The 16,367-nt window shown below is 46.7% G+C and overlaps 1 protein-coding gene across 2 annotated transcripts in view; it reads left to right on the forward strand.

The window, feature by feature from the left end:
• The first annotated feature begins 7,633 nt into the window (after positions 1 to 7,633).
• Positions 7,634 to 16,367, forward strand: part of LOC138580288 (amiloride-sensitive sodium channel subunit alpha-like) — a 223,852-nt gene continuing 215,118 nt past the window's right edge. Inside the window, exon 1 of one of the 2 annotated variants that reach the window (XM_069650701.1) lies at positions 7,634 to 7,769. The gene's annotated coding sequence lies outside the window, so the exon portion shown is untranslated. Of the gene's footprint in view, positions 7,770 to 7,828; positions 7,939 to 16,367 lie in introns of those variants that run through there. The other variant, XM_069650702.1, reaches the window with a different exon arrangement.

A 16,367-nucleotide genomic window follows, 5' to 3' on the forward strand; every position in this document is an offset into this window, starting at 1 on the left:
AAAGTCACTTGTCAGGTACTCCTGTAGTGGTGTTAACTGTCTATTAATGGTGGCAAGTGCAAAATGGTGCGAGTACCAGGGCCACTAATGACAGTGCCAGACAAATGCCTAATACCTTTGCACAAGCCACAACTGTTGGCTTTGTCAATGCTTGTTTTTAACAGGACGTCAGTGAAGGGCAGGGGGGGGCGCTTATAAATCCGGTGGTTGAAGGCAGACCTGGTTAAGAAGCTCAAAGCGTCCCATGAAGAAGTGTTTTGGGTCGGGAGGGGCTGGAACTGGGCTGGAAGGGCCATGGGGATTAGCATGGCCCTGGGAAGTCCATGGGTGGGCAAATAAGCAAATAACACGCATAAGCTGTGTGTCTATCCTCACATATACTATACACATGTATAGAATTGCACCTGAACTAACTTCGAAGAATCCTTACCTTGTATATTAACTACAAATTGTATATTAACCTGCATATAGTGTCAACTTTGTAAAACACACCTGTAAATGCAATAACCGTATTGTATGCTGCCTGTGGAAACCTTGTAAATGTTTCTTACCCTGTATTCCCAGCGCCCTGATACCTACGGGTTAGGCGCGCTTTATAAATGCCAAATAAATAAATAAGTATGCCATTTCTCCCTAGCTGTGCTCTAATGCAATAGTTTTAGCGTATGGGTGGCACTAATACTCAAACTAAAAAGTGCTGTCGAGTGTTCAGGAGCTGGCAGATAGGCCAGAGAGGGAAAGGTATAGCCGGTGGGAAAGGTCTCCCCGAGAGCAGGACTAGAGGAAGCAAAAAAAGCAATAGCAGGGCTGGGGGTCCGTGAGGAAGAAAGGCGTGGTATTGCCAACTGAGGGGAGAATTGTTCATCAGAGGGGGAGGGCAGAGGGGGCAAATTACTTTATGGTTTTGCATTTTGGGAGAACAAATGTATCTGTCTCGCAATAAATCGTCCTTTTATCAGAGGCAATGGGAAGCAGCAGAGGGTCTCTCAGGCCCCAAGGCTAACAACCAGGAGCAGCAAAGTATTCCTTGTTTGGGTGCGTGGCCGAAACTAAACACAATTGTAGTAGTGGGTCGTGCTCATTGGATGTTTCTCTAGGATAGGGGGTAGGGTTGGGTTTTTTTTTTTTTTAGCTCGCAGCCATTTGACTGCGTCGCAAATGTAGATGAGGGGCAGAACGGCAAGCAAAAACAAACGTGCTTCTTTCGACTCTTTGTTCTGCTTCCTCTTGCTTTGATCTCAGCACCATGTCCATCGAGTTTGAGGGTCATAAATAACTGGTCGGTTACAGCCCCGGGTGATGGCTGGCGGTGGGGGGGTGGCCAATGAAATATAGAACTACAGCCCGTTAGTGTCTCCTTTTCAGTCGTTAAAGACCATATATATCTTTTTATCAGATATCATTTTCTGAAAATGACCAAAAGCAACTCAAACCAGGATATTCCCCGTGACCCACACATTTGTAAACAAACATGTCTTTGTGCAAATATCCGAAACCCGTAATTGTTGGCTTTGTTAATAATTAAGCTCTAGTAAATCAGGAGTGAGACATTTTTTCATAGCGCACGTTTTGGGCTGAATAATTTTTAAGGACCCCAGCTCTAGGACCTAAGGCACAGTCAGATTAAATGATTTGCCCAGGATCACACACTTTGGTTCATTGGTGAAGCTGAGTTTTGAGCCGAGTCTGCAATTTGGGCACTACACCACATATCTTCTCAACTCCTCTTGGTACAGAAATGTGGTAATGGGTGCCTAAATAAACCTTCTCTGGGGTTTATAGCAGTACTGTGAAGACAACAGTGAAGGAACATGCATAATAAGGTCACCTGCTTGTAGTTCCGCTGACAACGAAAACATCTCAATGTTGTCCTGTTTCTTTCTTTGTACTTGTGATGCAAAGCAAAATGAAACAGATCACCGTGAACAGGGTCTGTAACTTAGTCTTGCAATGCATGCTGGGAACAGGTGGACATGTGCCTTCACAGTACCTCCTCCCTGGCCAGCTGCCTGCTTTTTGCCCGCCACTACAAATGGCCCTGCGTGTTTGATTATTTTGCCCATCTTTTAGATACAGAAAGCTGTAAACACCAGTTGGAATACTGTGCAAACACTTTTGTTCATCCTGGACTTTGTTTTTTAAAGTCACTGACAGATACAGCCAAAAGAAATAATAATGTTGAGATAATTATACTGAGAGAGCACCTTTCTGGGTTGCAGAACTTGCTTGAATTTGCAGTGCACTGCGGTTGATCACACTCCAATACAAAGAGTTGCTGCCTTCGGAGGCAGGGGCTAGTGAATGCAGGTGAGTTCCAAAGAGATGCAGTGAAGGGGGCATAGTTCATTCCAAGAGGCAGAATTGATCAGAGACTGTGGCTTCTGCCTGTCAGCTGTGCCACAGTATGCACTGCTAACTTCCAGCTGTGTTGTTTGTTGGCCAGCACAATTGCAATGTGTGCGAAGTCTAGAACCTCCTCACAGATCCCATTCACTCTTCGCATGTCAGCCTTTCACCCTTTACAGAGTGGTAAAATAGGGGCCAGTAGGGGCCTTCGTAAGAATGCCTGTTTGCAACAGACTCAAGGGAGGTCAGTTCAAGTGTACTTCACACATTCTATTTCATCTGCCTTCTGACGCTGCGGCTGGTGAGCAGAAGCCCACCGGCCCTCACAAAACATGGAGGACTTTGCCCTGTATAATACTCAAATAAGGCAGGCTGGTGCGATAGCTAATCAGTTCCAGGTTCTATAGCTCTGCACGTTAAGGTGCCTACTGCAGAGACAGCTGTGTAGCCTGCTAGGAACAGGTTCCAACTGGGGAGGGAGGGAGGAAGAGGAAGGAAGGAAGGAAGGAAGGAAGGAAGGAAGGAAGGAAGGAAGGAAGGAAGGAAGGAAGGAAGGAAGGAAGGAAGGAAGGAAGGAAGGAAGGAAGGAAGGAAGGAAGGAAGGAAGGAAGGAAGGAGGGAGGGAGGGAGGGAGGGAGGGAGGGAGGGAGGGAGGGAGGGAGGGAGGGAGGGAGGGAGGGAGGGAGGGAGGGAGGGAGGGAGGGAGGGAGGGAGGGAGGGAGGGAGGAAGGAAGGAAGGAAGGAAGGAAGGAAGGAAGGAAGGAAGGAAGGAAGGAAGGAAGGAAGGAAGGAAGGAAGGAAGGAAGGAAGGAAGGAAGGAAGGAAGGAAGGAAGGAAGGAAGGAAGGAAGGAAGGAAGGAAGGAAGGAAGGAAGGAAGGAAGGACAGACATTGAGGGTGGAGCTCTGATAGTGTCCATGTCAGTTGTGTTGCTGTTAGTGGTGCTTTTACCTCATAATAAATGCAGGAATGCATGCGGGGGAAAGTTAAAAAGCAGGGCTGTGCGAAATAGCCGCGCCTTGCTGGCACGGGACCTCGTGAAAGCTCTGGGAGAGTTGAGCACGCTCACGTGTACCCATGGCTTCTTTCTTCTTCATGCTGTTAGATTGTATCCATCGGCTGTGATTATTGGATACCGAGGCTTGAGCCTCATTACTCCATCCTCTCGGGTGGAGTGTGTAGTCCTGGGTTAGGATTCTTTCTTCCTGCTCTGTGTGGACTTGTCACAGTAGGACTGCCTTTAGTGCTCCAAAGGGTTTGCAGTGGTGGCAATGAGTTTCCTGATCAGATGGTTCATGTATACCCGCGAGCAGCGCCAGGCAAGGTCTTGGGAGAGCTGAAGCCCTCCCACTTTGATAAAGCAGTCCTCATTATGCTGTGAGGCCCGGCCAGGGCTCAGACAGCAAAACGCTGTCACGTTTGTCACCTTGGAGAGAGGTGTATTTACAAAAGTAAGTAAATACACTGCTCTCCGAGGTGAGAATAAAGTTAGCGTGACTGTGGCATTAGCAAATATGCAGAGGACAAGAGCCTGCCAGGGCATGATATCAGTAGACCCTCTACGTGGGCGCTAAAGGCTTAACCGATGGGCACAGCGTTAAGTTAGGCGTTGCCCCCAATGATCAGCATTGCCTGCGTGATGCAGAGGCGTAGGCAGGCTAGGGCCTGAGCTGGTCCAGACGGAAACAGGTAAGAGAAAATGTGGTTTTGTGTGCATGCATGCATGTGGAGGTGTGTGTACGTGCGTGTGTGCATGTTTGTATGAATAAATGCGGTATGAATGTTGTACATGGGTGCGAGTGTGCCTGTGAATGAGAATGCAGTGTGCATGTTCTGGGTGCTCTTGTGAATGACAGAAGCTGGGTGCATGGTGTATGTGTGTGTTTGTGTGTGTCAGGCTTGGAGTGGGGTATAATATTGTCTCGAGCACCAATGAAAAAGCGTCCCATCGTTGCAAATGGCAATTCATTCCTTTTGTGGCAGACTGAATAGTACCCATGGGGGAGTCAAGCGTGATGCACACTGTGCACTTATCCAACAACACACGTTATGTTATGTTATGTTATGTTACTTGGCATTTCTATAGCGCTCTTTATATCACTGGTATGACCCCAACGCACTGGTAGATGCCAAAACTTCTAGCCGCATAGTGAAATAACTCATCAAACGGGCTCGCTTTGACCCAAAAAACTAACCCATGCCAGCATTTTTTAAATTTTTTTATTTAAATGTTTTTATTGTTTCACAGTCAAGAACAAATACATTGTCAACCAAGACACAAAAGGAACCTTTAACATTATATAAAGCCTCCATTCACTCCTTCTCAACCAACTTAAAAAAAAAAACATGAGTAGAAGGAGGGGGGGGGGAATCAATCAAATCCTATAACACGAAACCTCCTATTGCTCCTAAAGCTTTCCATTATTTCTCCTCTCAAGAACATCAAAACGGATGGTCTAAGACTGCACTGAGTTCAACTTCAAACCAATAACTGAGCTCAGCAGTAACTTCACCACCACCCCCCTTTTCCAGGACATCACCTATATTCCCATCTCCTCACTTTTCCATCTCCACACTTCATACAGATTCCGGCATTTTCATTACTGCAGTTACCAACCCTTTTGGCTCTCCCATTTAAACCCGTTGCCACCACTCGGAGGGACTTAAGGTTTCCCCCACTGTCTCGTGCCACTCTAGCCAGGTATTTCTGACCTGTTTTAGGGATTTACAATCAATTATCAAATGCATATGTGTTTACAGGATCGACATTGAGCGTTCTCCACCAATTGACCAATGCCAGCATTTTGTATTTTTGGTTCGGGCATTGCGCTATAGGCCAGACCGAACCTGGCGCGCGCATTGGGGCATGAACATTTGTTTTGCCAGGCACATGGAATGTTTCACTCGCATTTTTGGCCAAAGCCAACTTGAGTTTTCTAATGTGAATGAGGGGTTGCAGTAGGGGAAGGGTACTACAATGGGGCTGGCTGGATCCTACTGTGGCATGGCGTTTTGCACTGGCATTAAGGATAATGCCAGCTTTGTGAGTGTTTTTTTTACATCGAGGAGGGCATGTTTCCTTACTGTGCAGTGGCATTGTTTACTAGTGTTAAGGTCAAAGTCAACATGATGAGTGTTATTACATAGGTGGGGGTAGCCTTTCTGCAGCCCATAAAGCAATGTTTTCTTACTGTTGCATGACATGTTCTACTGGCATTAGAACAGTACAGAGAACATATTTATATAAATTGATCAGCCAAACGAAATTGATACTCATTTATTGACCTCCAAATGATAAAAGGCTGATTGGTCCTTGCTGGGATTCGAACCTGTGACCTACAGATCTCACACAAATTGCAGCAGCAAAGGCTCAATGTGCTAAGCTATTGTACCAGCTAACCAGCAAGGCCATGTTTTATTACTATGGCATGGCTTATTTTTTTTTTACTGGCATTAATGCAAAGTCAACGAGAGCATGGTCTTACGTGGGTATAAACGTGAACGTGGGGATAAGGCATATATTGGTCGAGTCAGCATAAACATGTTTTGTTATAGTATCATTACTGGCATCATGGGCAAACATGAGTATTTTCTGATGTGGGAATACTGGCATATATAGGAGCACCAGAATGGACGTGCTTGGGCGCAATCAGTGGATATAGGTTAAAGGGTCGAAATACAAAGGATCGAATGCCATTTTTTCGAGTCAAAAGGACCAGGAAAAAATGATCGAATGCATATTTTTTTATTATTTTTTTTTATGGAGGGGTTATGGAGGGGTTCCACTCAACCCCCCCGTTTTCTTTAAAAAAACATTTTTTTAACTATATTAAATAAAATAAAAAATGAAACAAAAAAAATGCATTCGAAAAAGTTGTTTTTCGGGTTACTAGACATTTCATCAAAAAAAATTGGTCGACTGGACAAATGGTCGAACCAATTTCGTTGAAAACCAAATGGTCGAATTTGTTTTTTTTTTAATTTGTACCCTTTTTTTGGGGGGGGATCCCCCCCTTTAACCCCCTTTTTTTCTAAAAAAAACCCCTTTTTTTCCCTAAACTACAACCTTAAAAATAAATATATAAATTTATAAAAAAATCGACCATTTGGTTTTCGACCAAATGTCCTGTCGACCAATTGTTGTTGATGAAATGTCCGGACACCGTTTTTCGATCCTTTTGACTCAAACTTTTTGTCATTCGATCCTTTGTATTCTATCAAATGACTGGACATTGCAATCAGTATGAAAATGTGTTTTACACTTGCAGGGCACTGGCATACAGTGGGCCATGGCCTTATGAAAATGTGTGAAAATGCTCCTGTGCACTGTGGATGACTTGCCATCTAATGGACTTTTTTAATGTCTTACCCAACAAAACCGAATGTAAACTGTGTCACTTTTTTACTTAATCTTTCACAAAAAGTGTACTGTAAAATTCAGCATGGCAGCCCCTTATTTAAACATTTTTCTCTGGGAGAGAACCCCTCGGAGCGGAGCCCATCTGGGATTATTCGCTATCCCTCACTACCTTTAGTAAGTACTACAGACTTGGCTGGGGGCAGAGCAAGCCCAGTTCCCTCTCCGGGCTCCCATTAGGGTGAACCCTACTACATTAGCTCCAGGCCCCACTGGATACGCCACTGGTGAGTTGGGGGTGAAGATGCTTCTAATAGGCCAAAGGAAGGCACAGTAGTTACTCAGCCTCCTGGCCTGCAGGTGGGGATCAACAGCGCAATAGGTTTAATGACCCCCACTCACTACCAGCTTTCAAAACTGCCATCCAGCCCACCCAAAATGTTGTGGCTGGCCCCACCCCCTTGTATACCTTATATAATTGTCCAGGGTGGTGCCTAGTCTGCCCTGAATATAAGCGACGCATACACTGGCATTATAAGTGTATGAACTTGAGACGGGGCAGGGGCCCATTCGTGTTTTTTCACTGAATTCTCTGGGCTCCGTAGTTGCAGGTTTTTCCAATGAAATCAATCGACGAACAGAATGTGAACACAAAAAAGCAATACTGTGAAAATCCCCTCCGCCACTCCCCCCTTGCGTTTTAACAATAATTGTATTTTAGGCAGGCTAAAGGGCACTTTTGCTCTGCTGTGCGCTGCGCTGTGAAACACTGGCCTGTGTGGCGCCAGCGAGGGGGTGGGAGGCTGGCCTGCCCGCCCGAGGGAAGAAGGCGATAGTTAGGTGAGCAGGAGAGGCTACGGGGAGCCAGGAAGGGCGGAGGAGGTAGGGAGGGGGAGGCGGAGGAGGAAGAGCCGGAGAAGGACGGCAGGCTTCAGGGCTTACCGGCAGATTGAGCTGGAATAAAACCAGTCTGCACCCAAACAGGTGGGCAGGACAACACCGCCAGCAGCAGACAGAGGCAGAGGCGGCGGGAGCAGAGCTACACAGGAGGACAGGCGCCGAGGGAGGTGAGCCGGGGCGCGCCAAGGGCAGAGGGGGCACGGGGTAGGGGAGAAAGTGCGCAAAAGAAAGTGTGTCGGCAGTGGACACGCAGAGGGTGAGAGCAGAGCACTGCGCCCGGGGGCTTGAACAGCGGAAAATAGAAAAACAGAGACCAGCTGGAACAGGGGCGGGCAGGTGAGCACGGGCACGTGCAGGGCGTGTGAACAGATACACACCGGTGGGGAGAGGGGCTGAGGGCAGCTGTGGAGAGACGAGGATGAGGCAGCTGTGGACAGGGTGACACTGGCTTAGAGACGTGTGAGGGGGAAGGATGTTTCTTCAAAAAGGGCCACCGGACACGACGCATCGGTCCCTATAACTGCGGCGTATTGGACCAGTCAGAGGGTCATTGCCGCTGGAAAGACACGACCGTTGCTCTTCCCGTCACCCTGTGCATGCACCGTGGGGGCCCTTTGGGACATCTTTAGAGCTCACCTTCTAGCTCTAGCTGCCCTCCCGGGGAGGCATTAGTTTGCGCCCCTTTTAACGGGAAAGAATCTCGTCGTTTTGGAAGGGATAGATAGACCTGTGTGCCTTTCTATGTTTGAGAAAGCGGCTCCGGCTCCGCGTTCAGGGGCACACTCTGGGGGTCCGCACAGGCCCCTCTGGGCCACTTTCCATGCCCAGCCTGTGGTCGCGCTTCTGTACTGGACTAACGCTTGTATTTGTGAGCGCAGAAAGGTCTCTGGGAAAGAGTGAGGTTAGATGCTAGTGGCATGTAAGATTATGTTTTTGGCCCAAATGTGCCACCCAGTACATTTTCTTTTGGGGTGCCTTGGGGGTTCCTTCCAGTACATGGTCTGTTGTCTCGAAGGTGTCTCCATGGTGATGTTTTCCCAGTATAGCAGAAGTGGCATTTTGCCGCCTGTACCCTGGTCACTGCAACACTGGATTTGTGTGGGGGTTAAATCCGGTGACCTGGTGCTTCGTGGCCTAAATAAACCCTCTAGCACTGCTTTACCATAGAACCACCTCGGTGTCCGAGTTCCACTCCCCCACCCCTCCTTCGCACTGAGATGGTTGAGTCCCTGCGAGTCTCTGGATCCAACTCCGCGGGTAGAGTGGAGGGCCCTCAGATCCAGGGCCCCGGCTGGTGATCCTGTGCACAAGGGTGGACTGTGGTCTAGGGCCACACTGCGCCCCCTGTGGCAGCTTCCACGGACGCATGGGCAGGAGCCACTCTGAAGGAGTGAAGGTGTTGGTCAACAAACTCCCCAATGAATGATGTGTGGGATAATTGGGGCAGGTCATTATGGGTTGTTAGTTGGGGGCGCCTCTGGCGCGTGCCGCCGCCTGGATTATCGTCTCAATTAGCAATGGCCGGCCAAGAAGCAGACGCCCTTGCTGGCATTCCCAGCTATGCATCACCCCTCGCGTCATTAGGAGCACCCCTATCTGGAGAGACTCTACTAGGGACTGGTCTTCGCCTTCATCCACTTTTATTTTTTATATGATCCCAAACTCCCACACCCCAAATATATACTATTCCAACCCCCAGAAAAATGCGCAGTTTTTTTTGTTAAAACATTTGCGGTAAAAAACCCAGCGAAAAAACAACCCGCGATGAAAGGACGTTATGACAATGTCTGGAACTTTGAGCACCTGCTTGGTTTCATGCCGTCGCGGATCACTGGGGGTCACAGCGGGCAGCATTTCACATAGAATCCTCGCATATACAGAAACAAAACCACATTTCCTCTTACCTGTTTCCGTCTGGACCAGCTGAGGCCCTAGCCTGCCTACGCCTCTGCATCACGCAGGCAATGCTGATCATTGGGGGCAAGGCCTAACTAAAAGCTGTGTCCATCGTTTAAGCCTTTAGCTCCCACAAAGGGGGTCTACTGATATCATGCCCTGGCAGGCTCTTGTCCTCTGCATGTTTGCTAATGCCGCAGTCACGCTAACTTTATTCTCACCTCGGAGAGCGGTGTATTTACTTACTTTTGAAGTTTAAAAGTATGTGTATAATTAAGTAAATACTTTGATCTGCGAGGTGAGACATGTGACAGCTTCTTGCCTTCTGAGCCCAGTCTGGGTGTCACAGTAAAGTACTCAAAGCCTGGCGCCGCCCATGTGAAGGAGGCTTTATGCCGCCAGGCAAGAAAGACATGCAGTACTCGATTGCAAAAGCAATCTAACCCATATATGTCATTACACACAGGGGCGGTGCAGTGCGCCGCTGCGCCCTTTATTTTGTGCACTCGCGTGGGCACACCGCTCAATCGTGCCTTAAGTCGGCCCTGGATAAGGGTGAGAGTGCTCACCTTATTGCCAGGACATCTTTTGAACAAATTCCACACTGGCATCCGCATGCATGGTTCCATGAGCAAGAGCGGAAGGTGTGCGGGCAGCCAAGTTCAAGGTTAGGATTACAAATTGGCAGACAGGTGTTGCGTACATTCCCTTCTCCATCGCTTCATTTCCGGGCCCTCCTTTCGTCATCCTTTTGGGATAGTTGACTCGTCTCCAGCTTTAACGGAGGCAGCTGCATCCAGTTTAGTGACTCACTGTTCAGGGAGGCAACAGGACACCTTGTGCCTTGGTGACATGTGCGCCTTATCCATATGCCTTGAAGTGCGTGGGTGATGTTCTCCCCGAGGAAGATGATGGTCCTTATTTCTTGTTGTTCGTGACGTATCTTTGGGGGTTGGTCAAGGAGGACACCGGTGAGTCTCAATGAAGAAGACACCTTAACTCTTGGATAGGTTAAGTAGCAAGGACAGGGCATCGTCTTCCTTCCAAATGTGCTCTCATTGGACAGGCCAATTAATATTGCAGAGAACTGCGAGTACGTGTGAGGAACGTTGAGTCCTTCTATCATAACTAGAATAGCAAGGACACAATGCCGTGCTGACTCCTGGTTTTCTCAGTTTGAGTAGTGGGATGGGGCACATTAAACATCTTCGAGCAAAAGAGATGGCCTTTCCTGTAGGATGCGTGATGAGGATGTGACATCATTGAACACATCGTTGGTTGTTGCTTGAGAAGGTTGCATCTCTGATTTGTTAGGGTAGTGAGGATAGGCTACTCCCTTCCTTCTTGGTCTGCTTTGCTTGCACAGGCCCATTGTCACTGGTGGACTTGGAGGACGTTGACTATGTCTGACGAATGTGACCTCTACCTTCCAATGGGTGAGGAGGAGGGGACTCTTAGTTGGCACCCCACTGACATGAGATGTAATTGACCACCTGTGCAGGTAATAAAGCAAGGGCATTGCCCATGCCCACTCCTGGTTTGCCACTGTACGTTTATCGAGAAGGTTGAGGATCTGTGAGTATGTTTAGCGGTGATTACTGGAGACACGGATAGGAGACGTTGTTGACCTGCTCTCCCTGGTCAGACCCATCGTCGTTTTTGGGCAGGGCAATGACGTCCGCTTAGCTTTGTTGTATATCTGATTATAGATGGTTAATTAAGGGAAACATAGTAAACTGGCAAAGTGTAACTGGTGCCTTGACCTCACTGTACTGGACTGCATGCGTTTAGGGAGATACAGGGTGTGTAAGGCAGTGAGATTCACCCGGACATACTACTAGATTCTGGTGGATATCCTGGCATGTGGTGTATTTGTAAAGGGTTGATTTGGTCTCTCTGGGGAATACTTGCTCCTGGAGGGGCATTGAAGGACCCCTACAAAGAGTCCTGTCTCCTTGCCGCTAGTGAACTACCCGCCCTTATAAGATTAGGATATATTACTTAATGTATCTCACATGTATAAAGAAGACTCTACCTGTGTAACCTGGGCTCACAGCAAGTTCACTGTTATGATGTGATATGTTATTTATAACGCGCCTAATACCCAGAGGTTTCTAAGCGCGGACCCGGGGAACGAACCTGTGTTGCTCAGTGTCATCTTGCTTCTAAGGTGAGCGCGTTGCCCCTGAGCTATCCTCCCAAGTCTGTTGGGTGTATTCTCTGGTTCCAGTGTCACTCCCCAGAGACTGTAAAGGGCTCTACCAATTAAACATAATAGCCAGTCCCACCAGTCCAGATAGGAAGATGCCTGACACAAACGACCAGAGAGTAAATGGAGAATACAGGACTGCATGCCCAATGATGTCACAGTGTTGGACGCATGCCAATGCCAACATGGAGGTGGTCATAGACACTCTCCCAGTTTCCACCTCCCCATCCCAGCAAAGGCGTTTCAGGGTAGGAACCCATGCCCAATTCACAGGCACCAGGTAGACATTGGTGGTCGTCTTGGAAATGAGGTGTGCATGCATTAAAAAAGATGTCATTGTTTCTCTGGACCAGAAGGTGACTGGCCAGGTTATGATGTATTATCACCTTAAGGGTGGATGCTGGGCATTGATGGTGTTTTTCACTCACTGGGTAGCTCCAGTGTGCTGCTGGTTTACACTTCAGGTTTACGAATTGTGCTGCCTGATACCCACCTGTCACACAGGTGCTCAGACTTATTGAGCTCCGACATAGCATATCTGGAAAGGTTTGGCCGGAATGACTGCATCCGATAGTTCACCCAGTTGTGGAAGGGGCCAGGCACCATTGTACCATGAGGGTGAACAACGAGGGAGTACAGATCACACTATCCAGGACTGACTATTGTAACTCCCTCTTTGCAGGCTCCAATTCCTGTAATATAAACAAACCACAAATCATGCAGAACAGTTTTATTTTTGATTTTATTTATTTGCATTTATAACGCGCACCTCAGCCCTTGGGCATCGTGGCGCTGTTACAGAAGGCTTACTTAGTTATATAAGTGCTTGCAAAAACATACAAAAACATACATGTTGCAGGGCGGCATACTTAGTTAGATAAGTGCTTGCAAGAACATACAAGTTGCCCAACCCCATGTTGCAGGGTGGCAGCAGCATACAAATGCATAGTCAGAATAAGTGGCACAAACATGTTGCATCCATCTAGATCAAAATCAAAAGAAGCGTTCTGGTTTCTGTCAAGTAACCTGACCTTTGCACTGCCCTCTGCTCTAAACTTGCGTGAATGTACTCAGGAAAATAATAAAGCTGTAGTATTTACAAGATTTCCATGCATACAAGGACTAGTATGCACCTTATCTGGAGGCCTGGGCACACTGTCAATTTTAACAAAAAATGTAGACTGGCTATGCAACCCAACAGTTCCTACCTAATGAAAAGGTCATGGTGCAGCTCAGATTTTGATTGAATTAACAAAGCTTAAAAGCAAACCAGGGTCTTCCAAGTCAGGGAACTGCACAGCAAGGGGGCAAGCAAAGTATTAGCAATACTTTGTAGTTTATTATCCCGCAATTTGCTACTTGGTACATAGATGTACGTTAAAGCGACTATTTTCAAATTGTTTTAATAGCTGCCATGCTATACATTTTACATTGTCTACTTTTAGGCCAAGTACCATCAGACACGTTCGTCCTGTACTGTTTGATGCCAGTGAGTGATGCATTGGTTTCATTTTTCTTTATAAAATGCACATTTTATTTAAAATAATTTGATTAGCAAGCATCTGGACATGACCTACCTTGCAGTTGGAGCAAGGTATGTCATGTCCTGCCGCTAGAGCTGCACTCAGAATCCCCAAAAAAGACCACAACTCCTCAGGTAGACAAAAATCCACTGGCTTCCTGTCTGAGAACACACCATTGTCAAAACTCTATCCCTGCCCCACAAATGCTTATCAGACAGTGCCCCGATCGATCTGTCCAGACACATTTCCGATCCAACAGACCTACACGATCTGCCTACTCGCACCTTCTCGACATCCCCAGATGCAGGCATCAGAAAGCCGCAGGTAGCGGGTAACCTGTGATTGCGGCCAAACAATGCAATGCCCTGCCCCTAGAGCTAAGATCAGATCCATCCTTCTGGTCCTTCCGCAAAGGTCTCAAAACATGGCTCTTTTCCCCAAGAAATCCAGAGGAATTGAAATCGTACAATTATCCTTGCACCTGGCAAACTTTCTCAACTAAGCACCTTGTAAATCTCCACCTATGCTTGAAACCAACTGTAGTCTTCATGCTCGGGTATACTACTTAATTTAATACCAATTGTGTCTGTAACCACCTGCACTCTCTTCTCCTACGTAAACTACCTATGTGTGTAACCACTAATGTATGTACTGTAAACTACCTACATATGTAACCACTGTAACCACCAATCCTATGTAAACTAGCGCCCAGTTGCCTCCAGGTTCAGTGCTCTATCTAAATGTCAAAATAAATACACAAACAAAGGAAATGGGGAATGATGAGATTGGACCGCTTTGCTTCTATCTCGTCTGAGTGAGGTTACCCTGGCATTTCAGGCCATCCTCCCATTTGCCTTCAGACTTGATCATCTCTCCAGCTCCTGCATTGAGGAGGAGTACAGGTAGCTTCTCTTATAAATGCACATAGGTGAGATATCAGCTTCCCTATGCAGCTATCCGTTTAGGGGCCAATCACATCCCCATACTAATGTGTATGTTGTGCATTGCCTGAATGCACTAGTGCACATGGCATGCTATATTATTCAGAAATCCTCTGTGTCTGCTAGTGTTTTTATGAGTTTCCATTGGCCTTGCTTGGCAGAAGATTTGCCTCAGCCCATAACTCAGCTGCAGGCCGTAAACATGTGTTACAGCCCCCACATCCCATGACTGCAATGCCACCTGAGGACCCAGAGCAAGACATAGAGCCAATCGGAAAGCTAGGAACATCGGTGTTATCTGCCGATACAGGCCTGCTTCAAAAGCTAGCCGTCGGCATCTCCCTCCTGGTCTCCCCCCACTCCCTGGTTTCGTTTACACTTACCGGCTTCCTCATCTCTGTGCCATTATTGGCTAGATGTTTTGCTATGGGCATTTTTGCTAGTGACTTTTATGCACACTGTGCCATTAGTGGGCATGTAACTTGAAGTCAATTGGCTTGTGAGACTCTTCTGACTGCTCACTGACATCACATAGATACTGGCAAAGGAAGTGCCACTCAGATCACAATACAATACGACGGGGCATGTTCTGTCCACATGACACATCACAACCCCATGCATTGGGATGGCAGTATTGCCATTCCTACAAGTATTGCTAAAGGCAACAGTACTGCACCTGCTTATAAATCATTCTATGCTGACCGAACTGCATGTTAATGGACATTTCTCTTTCTTAAATTGGACGTATACCACTCTGCAATGTTTGATAGAATGCCATTCATCAATTAATGCCGGATTATGGGGATCCGAAAAAAGCCTGGCCAAATACATTTGTCCGAACACTGAATCAGCACATTTTTCACTGTATTTGGGAGATTCGGGTTTGGCCGAATGTTTTAGAGATTTGAGTGACAGCTTCTGGTTAAGACTATAGCAATTTATTTTGATGAAATGTTCCTGTAAACATTGGGTTGAAGAGCTCAGGCCTTTTCCTGCCAACACATTTTCAAAGCAAACAAAGTATAAAGTGAATGGTTTAGGTCAGAAGTTCAGAAACCTTCCTGCCAGGGATGCTCACAGAAAGCAACGCGTCAAACTGCTAATGGATTGCACCTGGCTGTTTCTTCGATATAGACACGAATATTAACTCTTTTTTTGCAGCTGACAGCAACTTTAATCTAAGTGCCAAATTCACAAAAAGCAATGCAAATAAAATATTCCACAGAGGATGCACTTTTTTATTTGCATTAATTTGAGAAATGGACAGGCCACCTCATTCACAAAGGTATCCTGCACATTCCCAGAGGGCCGTTCTGCAGCACAGATGATGCCCTGGCCAACCCCCTTACATTCTTTAGTGTTTGGAGCATGTGTGCCGCTCTCTGCACCCGTAGGCCTCTCCTCACTGTATATATATATATATATTATATGTTATGTCCTTTTCTCCCTAGGTACATTGCTCAAAACTTTACAATCGTACAAGACTAAATAATATTACTTTAAGAAACACCAGAGACTACATCATTAATGCTTGGCATGTTACTGACTCCACCTCAGCCCTACTAGCCTTTTGAGGTCATTGCCATATAGCCATGAACGCCCCCTGTTATTAAATACATGTTCTCATTAGTGTTCATGGAAGCAAACTCAGCAGGATGAAACTTCATGCTCCCCTAATGCAAGACTGACTCTTCTCCAGCCTTTTTAGCTTCTGAAAGGTCCATGTTTGTTATGAACTTCATGTATTGTTATATTATAAGCCCCAATAATACTCAATGTGTCGACATCTGCATAATGTAAAGCAGATCCAGCCATGCAGAACATGTGTCTGACTCTGCAGGTCTAACACAATGGAACCACACAATCCCCACTCCAAGTTTACTAATTTGATCAACCTCAAAAGGATGAAAGGCTTAGTTCCGTCCCACAATCAAACCTGGGACTTGGTGGTTATGCAATGATCTCTAGAACATGTGCATTAAGCTACTGCCATATCTTAATACAGAACTGAATGTGCTGCCCTATTTGGGTAACATTCACAGATGCACAGATCTCCATTTCCTCTTGCTAACCCCTACCCCCACACAGCCTCACAACCCTTCCCTTGCCCCCTAACCTTTATCTCCATTCTTGATGCAATTAAAGTTATGTTGTATATCTTTTTTCCCTGAATCAGCCCGAACCTGTCCAAACATC

This window comes from Ambystoma mexicanum, chromosome 3p (genome assembly GCF_040938575.1).
Source record: "Ambystoma mexicanum isolate Mex_15411 chromosome 3p, UKY_AmexF1_1, whole genome shotgun sequence".
NCBI lineage: Eukaryota > Metazoa > Chordata > Amphibia > Caudata > Ambystomatidae > Ambystoma > Ambystoma mexicanum.